We start from the raw sequence: 8,953 nt of genomic DNA on the forward strand, positions 1-8,953 counted from the left end.
TTTTTGGGCAGTCATGGAATTTTTTTTTTTTTTGATATCACAGCAGGTTTTATAAGTGTTATGTAACACTGCAATGGCATGAATACAAACTGCATTGCTGGGCACATCACCACTCTTTTCCAATCAAGATGAAACAATGGAAAGACATTACATTAACAAGAAAAAAGCTTAACAAAACCTAACATAGTTTTGAAATTTTGAATACTTGGAGCAAATTCAATCCAAATTCATGTTAAAATTAAGAAAACTAGCTAGCTAAAACCCTTGAAATGGCAAGAAAGTAATGACAACCATAATAGCAATAATAATAATATTAATGACAATAAAGTTTATTTATATGCACCTTTCATACATTAAAAATGCAGCTCAGTGCTTCACAATGCAAAGTAAAAACAACAGAGAAAGAAGGGAAAAAAGATTTAATAAAATCAAAATATAATAAATAGCAGTAAAGGGATATAGAAATAATTACAATTTTAAAACATGTGTGTGTATGTGTGTATATATATATATATATATAATGTATACACACACTGTGGTGTGCTGGGGGGATCATGGGGGGATCATGAAAATGCGAGATGAGATGCGACTGGACAACACTGGTCAGTGGCAGTGTGGGCACCCACTGCACATCATCACCATGGACAAGAGGAGCATGTTTGGTGGCAGGTTGCTGTCACAGAGCTGCTCAACCAACAGACTCAGGAGATTCTTTGTCCCTAGAGCCTTTAGGCTCTTCAACTCTTCCCAGTTTGGCAGAAGAGAAAAGAGGGAAGAGGATAGATGAGGACTGAATCTCTCATGCTAATTTACAGGTTTATTTTATCTATCTGTTCATATGGACACCTTACTGTACATATTGTACTTTCTGCACACCATGTTAGACATCTTGCACATCTAGACACTACTTCACACCTAGTCACTTTAATTCAGTACCAATATATACACATATTTATTCAATATTGTCTTTATATGTTGTTACCTGTGCCTCTTTGTGCATTTATTATTGCAGAGCCTTCTCAGGATAGTTATCTCAGTCTGTGCATATTTTTGTATCTGTCTGTAGATTCTTTTTATATATATATTCTTCTTTTTATATTGTAGCATCATTATTAATATAACTCTCCTGTGTTGTGTTACTGCTAATGGCTGCTGAATTGCCTTTGGGATCAATAGAGTATCTATCTATTGATCTGTCTATCTGTCTATTTGTCAGTCTATCTATCTATCTATCTATCTATCTATCTATCTATCTATCTATCTATCTATCTATCTATCTATCTATCTATCTATCCAATCAACACAGAAAAGGGAAAATTGGGTGGCAGATTATTCTCAGCACTGCAGTGACACTGATGTGGTGGTGGCTTGTTAGTGTGTCTTGATCAACAAGAGCTTTTAAACACTTGCAGTGTCCACTTACTGTCCACTCTATACACCTACCTCATTGGTCAAACAAAAACAGATGTAAAGTCAGGAGCACCTTCTGTTGCTGCTGAGTTTGTGTTGTCATTCTCTAGTCCTTCATCAGCTGTCACAGGACAGTGACAGCAGGATGCTGTTGACTGGATTTTTGGTTGGTGGACTATTCTCAGTCCATCTGTGACACTGAGAGGTTTAAAAACTTTAGCAGCACTGCTGTGTCTGATCCACGCATACCAACGCAACACACACTAACATACCATCACCATGTCAGTGTCACTGGAGTGCTGAGAATGATCCGCCACTCAAAAAAATATATATATAAAATGTGCTATAACTTATGTGAAATTCAACAAGTGAACAGCAATTGTGCTCTCTGTAGAGGATTTGTATACATAAATACATAAATACATGCCCAATGTATATACAATGTGTGGCTCTCTGGGTTGTAACCTGATTTTAACCATATGCATTTACACTCGGTAGGAAGTGTGTGTCTCGTTAGTCAGATTGAAATCAGATTGAAATGTTATATGTAATTAGCTCACATACAATAACACAAGAATTATAATCCGGTATTTGTCATTACAGTCATGATCCATTTGCATTAAAACAGAGCACAATGTGACAATACAGTGAATAATTAGGCAAAGTAAAGATTACTCAAAATAGTGCTTTATTTTAAGTAAATTGGGCCTCTAAAGGCTACTGAATTCTCAGAATACTCAGAAGTGATCAGCGATGTATAAAAAGAGTCTTTCAGAAGATGAGGAGGAGTTCACCACTCTGTGAAAGACTGTGTGGGCAAATGTGCAACAATTCATAAATAATGTTTCTTAATGTGAAATAGCAAAGAACTTTTGCTTTTCATCATCTACAGTACATAATAACATTATAAGATTCAGAGGATCCAGAGAAATCTCTGTATGTAAAGGACAAGGCCAAAAAACAGTATTTGCTTAGCTTGTTATCAGTGCACAGTTCAAAGCCTAGTATTCATGATGGTATAGGGGTGCATTTGTGCGCATGGCATGCGTAGCGTGCACATCTGTGAAGGCACCATTAATGCTGAACGATATATACAGGTTTTGGCAACATATGCTGCTATTCAGATGGTGTCTTTTTCAGGGAAGGCCTTGCTTATTTCAGCAAGACAATGCCAAACCACATTCTGCATGTATTACAACAGCATTGTTCTATATTAAAAGAGTCTGGCAGCTAAGATTCAGATTCAGATTCAGATTCCTTTATTGATCCCAGGGGGAAACTGCAGTTGTTACAGTTGCAGCCATTTATGTAAAAATAAACACTTTACTAATAATTTAAAACAATATATAGAATTTACAGTATGTATAATTGAAAACAATATATAGAATTTACCGTATGTATGTGCACCAGATTTAAGTACTCTACACACACAATTGTTGTTATTGCACATATGAACAGTTTTTTGAATCACACACTGAGGGAGGAGTTATGGAGTTTGATGGCCACTGGTAAGAATGACTTCCTGTGGCGCTCTGTGGTGCATTTTGGTATGAAACTGACCAGCCTGCAGTCCAGACCTGTCACACTGAAATGGTGTGGTGCATAATGAAATGAAAATTACAGCAAAGGAGACCCTGAACTGCTAAGCAGCTGAAATCCTATATTAAACAAGAATGGAACAACACATCACTACAGCAATTGGTCTTCCCAAACACTTTCAGTGATGAAACACAGTGGTAAACATGGCCCTGTCCAAACTTTTTTGAAACAGTTTGTTGGCAACAAATTCAAAATAAGCATATATTTTTCAAAAAACAGTAAAGTCTCTCAGGTTCAAGATTTGATTTGTTGTCTTTGTAATATTTTCAATAAAATATAGTGTTTAAATGATTTGCGCATTATTGCATTTTGTTTTTATTTACATATTGCACAGCATCCCAACTTTTTGGAAATGCGGTTGTACATATCAGATCATCTCCTGAAGTGGTTTGAGTGATCAGATTTAAATGTCTTTCAGATGCATCTTGGGTACAGTTACACTTGCATTTATGTGGATAATCTCTATCCATAATACATAATCCTTATATTCAAGCAGTATTAAATGACCAGGTGTAAATGGGGTTGGAGAGGTTGTATATATAACGAAAGTGGTTTCTTATGCCTTTCTGTGTGTTTGTACTTGTACATGTATGTGCTTGTGCCTGTGTGGCTTTTTTTTTTTTAAAAGAAATACATGACATCTTGAAAGAGCCCAGTTGTTCAGCGCTGTCTTTAGTGTTCACAACAGGCAAGAAATTGCTGTGACTTGTTTGGGCTGATATTGCATTCCACTTATGGATGAAAGAGCACAGATAAACATTAAGACAGAGAAAGAGAAGAATAAGTTACAACAAGCTGTTTCTGTGTTGGTATAATCCTAGCCATGAGGAAATTCTCTATAAGAGAACCACCACTTTTTTTGCAGTTTATTTATTATATACAACCCCAATTCCAATGAAGTTCGGACGTTGTGTAAAACATAAATAAAACAGAATACGATGATTTGCAAATCCTTTTCAACCTATATTCAATTGAATACACTACAAAGACATGATATTAAATGTTCAAACAGATAAACTTTATTTATTTATTTATTTTTTGGTCTAGTACCTGCACTCTTTTACTATGAAGCCACGCTGTTGTAACACATGCAGAATGTGGCTTGGCATTGTCTTGCCGAAATGAACAGGGATGTCCCTAAAAAAGACGTTGCTTGAATGGCAGCATATGAACCTGTATGTACCTTTCAGCATTAATGGTGCCTTCACAGATGTGCAAGTTACCCATGCCATGGGCACTAACACACCCCGACAACATCAGAGATGCTGGCTTTTGAACTTTGCTCTGATAACAATCCGGGCAGTCCTTTTCCTCTTTGGCCCGGAGGACACAACGTCCATGATTTCCAAAACCAATTTGAAATGTAGACTCGTCAGACCAGAGGACACTTTTCCACTTTGCATCAGTCCATCTCAGATGAGCTCGGGCCCAGAGATGCCAGCGGCGTTTCTGGGTGTTGTTGATATGTGCCTTTCGCTTTGCATGACAGAGTTTTAACTTGCACTTGTAGATGGAGCGACGAACTGTGTTCACTGACAGTGGTTTTCTGGAGTGTTCCTGAGCCCATGTGGTAATATCCGTTACAGAATGATGTCGGTTTTTAATGCAGTGCCACCTGAGGGATCGAAGGTCACGGGCATTCAATGTTGGTTTTCTGCCTTGCCGCTTACTTGCAGAGATTTCTCCAGACTCTCTGAATCTTTTGATGATATTATGGACTGTAGATGATGAAATCCCTAAATTCCTTGCAATTGCATGTTGAGAAACATTCTTAAGCTGTTGGACTATTTGCTCACACAGTTGTTCATGAAGTGGTGAACCTCGCCCCATCCTTGCTTGTGAATGACTGAGCCTTTCAGGGATGCTCCCTCTATACCCAATCATGACACTCACCTGTTTCCAATTAACCTGTTCACCTGTGGAATGTTCCAAACAGGTGTTTTTTGAGCATTCCTCAACTTTCCCAGTCTTTCGTTGCCCCTATCCCAACTTCTTTGGAACGTGTTACAGGCATCAAATTCAAAATGAGTGAATATTTGCAAAAAACAATAAAGTTTATCCGTTTGAACATTAAGTGTCTTGTCTTTGTAGTGTATTCAATTGACTATAGGTTGAAAAGGTTTTGTGTCACGGTTGGCTCCTCCCAGTCCTGTCCATGTGTTCTTGTTTTGGTTTGTAATTCCGCCCCTGATTGTTTTCACCTGTCCCTCATTGTTCCATGTATTTAAGCCCTGTGTTTGCCCCTTGTGTTTGCCAGTCTTTGAATCCTTGTATCTTTGTACCTGGTCGTTGTTTGTGTTGGTTCTAGTCTTTGTTATGTCTTACCCAAACTCTGTACGTGTCGGCTCATTGACCCTGGACTGTTCTGACCACGACCCTGGATTTGCCCCTAATAAATCTCGCTTATCTCAGTGTGTGCGTCCGCCTCCTCTCTCCCCCTTACATTTTGCAAATCATTGTATTGTGTTTTTATTTATGTTTTATACAATGTCCCAACTTCACTGGAATTGGAGATGTAATTTGTGATGTTAATAATTTAACATGACACAAAGTTGGTCAAGCCATGCCTTCTCATCCAACATCAGTCACAAACACATTCCAAAATCTTGTGTAAAGCCTTCCCAGAAGAGTGGAGGCTGTTTTAGCTGCAAAGGGGGTCAACTCTGTATTAATGCCTATGATTTTGCATTGTGATGTCCAATAAGCTCATATAGGTTTGAAGGTCAGGTGTTCGCATACCTTTGACCATTTAGTATACATTAGACTCAAGCCCAAGATTAGGTTGTCTTGGTGTTCTCTTCAGACTCATACGTGTAAGGTTGGGTAGGTAAGATGCTACTTCCACCCTGCACCATACCTGAAGAACTGGGTCTTTACATTTGATGCAGAGGCTGGCAAAGAGGTTAGCTTGAATGTACAATACACTGGCATCACACATACACACACAGAAGAAAACAAAATAGGTTGAGAGAGAACACTTGTTTTAAGGCAAAATGTTCAGAAAAAAATTGGAATGTGCTGAAATACACAATTGCCCTGCAATGGACTGGCAACCTGTCCAGGGTGTATCTGGCCTTCCACCCGATGATGACCGCTGGGATAGGCTCCAGCACCCCCCACGACCCTGAGGGAGAAGTGGCTTAGAAAATGGATGGATGGATGGATGGATGGATGGATGAAATACACAATTTTTTGTTTCATCAATGTTTTTGACAGGAATTACAAAGTATTTGTGCTGGGTCTTAACAGCTGACTAGTTAGGCTGCAAGGCTGACAAGCCTTAGGCACAAGCCCAAGTTAGGTCCATGGAGAGTGTTTGTAGGTGTGTTTATGTTTATGGTCAATGGTGCAGCTGGCAGGTGGAGCAGAGATATGTGAATGTGTGATGATTAGAGGCCGGATATTATCTCCAGAATAGGGGGCAAGATTGTGCTTTTCTTCTCTGTCAGGACCCCGCCCTCCTTGTGCTGCCACATGTGTTTGGCTGGGACTCCTAGAGCTTGGACGCCTGCCACTTGTTAGCCTTCACTGGTTTGGAACTGCAGCAGCATCTGTCTTTTAAAAAGGGGGAAAACAAGATAAGCTTTTCAAATTGTAAAGCGTCAAAACAGAGTAACAAAGCAACACACCACACACTGAACCCAAATCTCCCCATGACCAAATGGATGACTGATTATATAGGTCTCATTGGGGGGAAAGAGATTGAGGGGAAAAACAGAGAGAAATAAAGAAGGCTTTGCACTTTGATGTCATGATATGCAACAGAGGACAGAAAAGGGCAAGAAAGATATGAAGCGGGACAGCAAGAGACAGTAGCCATATTTACATTTAGCCTCATAAACCGTTTATAATCTAACTAATAGATTAATCGGAATAGGACAAACGCATGTATAAACTTTGGATTGAGGTTTGAGGCTATTTTTACAGATTGAGGCTATTCCAAATGCAGTTTCTGTCTGATTGAATGAGGTGGGTACACTGTCATTCCATACCTGCTGCATACCACTATGATGACAGCATGAAGCCACGCAAACATTGCCTTGGTGACCACATACCTGGCAAAAAAGGATGATTGATAATCAAATAAGACATTAAGCAGTGTAGATTGTTTATTTACAGTAGAGAACATCAGGATGACATTCTGTGCTCTTTTTGTTGTACAACCCCAATTCCAATGAAGTTGGGACATTGTGTAAAACATAAATAAAAACAGAATATGATGATTTGCAAATCCTTTTCATCATATATTCAATCAAATACACTACAAAGACAAGATATGTATTGTTCAAATGGATAAACTTTATTGTTTTTTGCAAATATTCACTCACTTTGCGGTAAGTAGCTGAAATATCATGGCTTCTGCTGATTGTTTTGTCTGCTCAGAGTGTGGCATGTTTAGTTTAACCCCCTTTTCCGCCTCTAGTGATAATGACAGTGGCTGTGTTTGTGCTAAGTTCAGTCAGAGGTGCGCATCCAGCGTTTATTAAAGGATAGACAGCAAGATTCAGCGTTAGCAGCTCCGGGTGCCCTAGGGAGAGTTAGCACCCCCTCGACTCCGGCATTAGAGCCCACACAGCGGAGTGAATGGGTCACGACTCAGCGGTCTAGCCGGAAAGCTAAGGCCAATGCTAACGCTGAGGCCAAAGCTAGCCCACCAGAACACCATGCTCCTCCGATTCGCGTGTCAAACAGGTTTGCCCTGCTCAGTGAAACACCCACTGTGGAGTCTGTTAAAAGTATTCTGGTTATAGGAGGCTCGATTGTCCAACACGTGAAATTAGCTACTCCTTTAGGGGCGCCTGCAGTAACCGTTTGATGTTTATCGAGCCAGAGTGCCGGACATTAGTGGCAACCTTAGACAGTTAGCTGATAAGAGATATTCGAGGATAGTTATTCATGTAGAGGCCAATGATATCCATCTGCGGCATTCTGAGATAACTAAGGCTAATATTAGAAAGGTGATTAAACAGGCCCAGATGATGTCTGATGCCGTAATCTGCTCTGGCCCCATCCCAATGCAACGCAGGGCTGAAGCCTACAGCAGGCTCTCAGCGTTAAACTGCTGGATGTCCAAGTGGTGTTCCAAAAATCAAGTGGGCTTTCTTAGTTAGACAGTCCAGAGCCAGGACCAGGCTGCAGACAGACAGGCTATACCATCTGCGATTCCGCCTTGAAAAATCCACAAAAAAGAACACATTTTCCTTATTTAACCATCACCAGGGCCCTACTCTGAATTTTTAAAAGAATTTAGTGATTTTGCTGCAAACCTGGCTGTGTGTAATGATAAAGTAATAATTGTAGGAGATTTTAATATTCACTTTGAGAAGGTAGATGACCCAATAAAAAAGGCATTTACTTCAATTCTACCAAAATGTAACAGGGCCTACAAACTATTGTCATCACATGTTAAATTTAGTTTTGACACTAGGTCTTAACATAGACAAGCTTAATATCCTACCGCAAACCTCAGCAATCTCCAGCCATTACGTAATTTCATATGAGCTACGACTTAGCCATAATATATGTACGTCCCCTTGTTATTCTACAAAGCGCTCTATAAAACTGTTTACTGCCCGACAATTTATAGAAAATCTGCCAGAACTATCAACGCCAGTCTTCACTCCATCAGACCCAATGGAACTAGAATTACATACCGATTATTTAGAAAATACCTTCGGATCCACTTTAGAAAATGTGGCGCCACTTAAAATAAAAAGCATAAGGCAGAAAAAGCTCGCCCCGTGATACAATGATAAAACCCGGACCTTAAAACAAACAGTTCGGAAACTAGAGCGGAAATGGCGACAAACCAAATTGGAAGTGTTCCACTCCGCCTGGAAGGACAGCCTTATAGAGGATAGAAATGCTCTCACTGAAGCTCGCTCAGCATATCTGGCCTCGCTGATCGAGAACAATAAATATAATCCCACAGTACTGTTTAGTG

The sequence above is a fragment of the Pygocentrus nattereri genome, chromosome 26, assembly GCF_015220715.1.
Source record: "Pygocentrus nattereri isolate fPygNat1 chromosome 26, fPygNat1.pri, whole genome shotgun sequence".
In the NCBI taxonomy this organism is placed as follows: domain Eukaryota; kingdom Metazoa; phylum Chordata; class Actinopteri; order Characiformes; family Serrasalmidae; genus Pygocentrus; species Pygocentrus nattereri.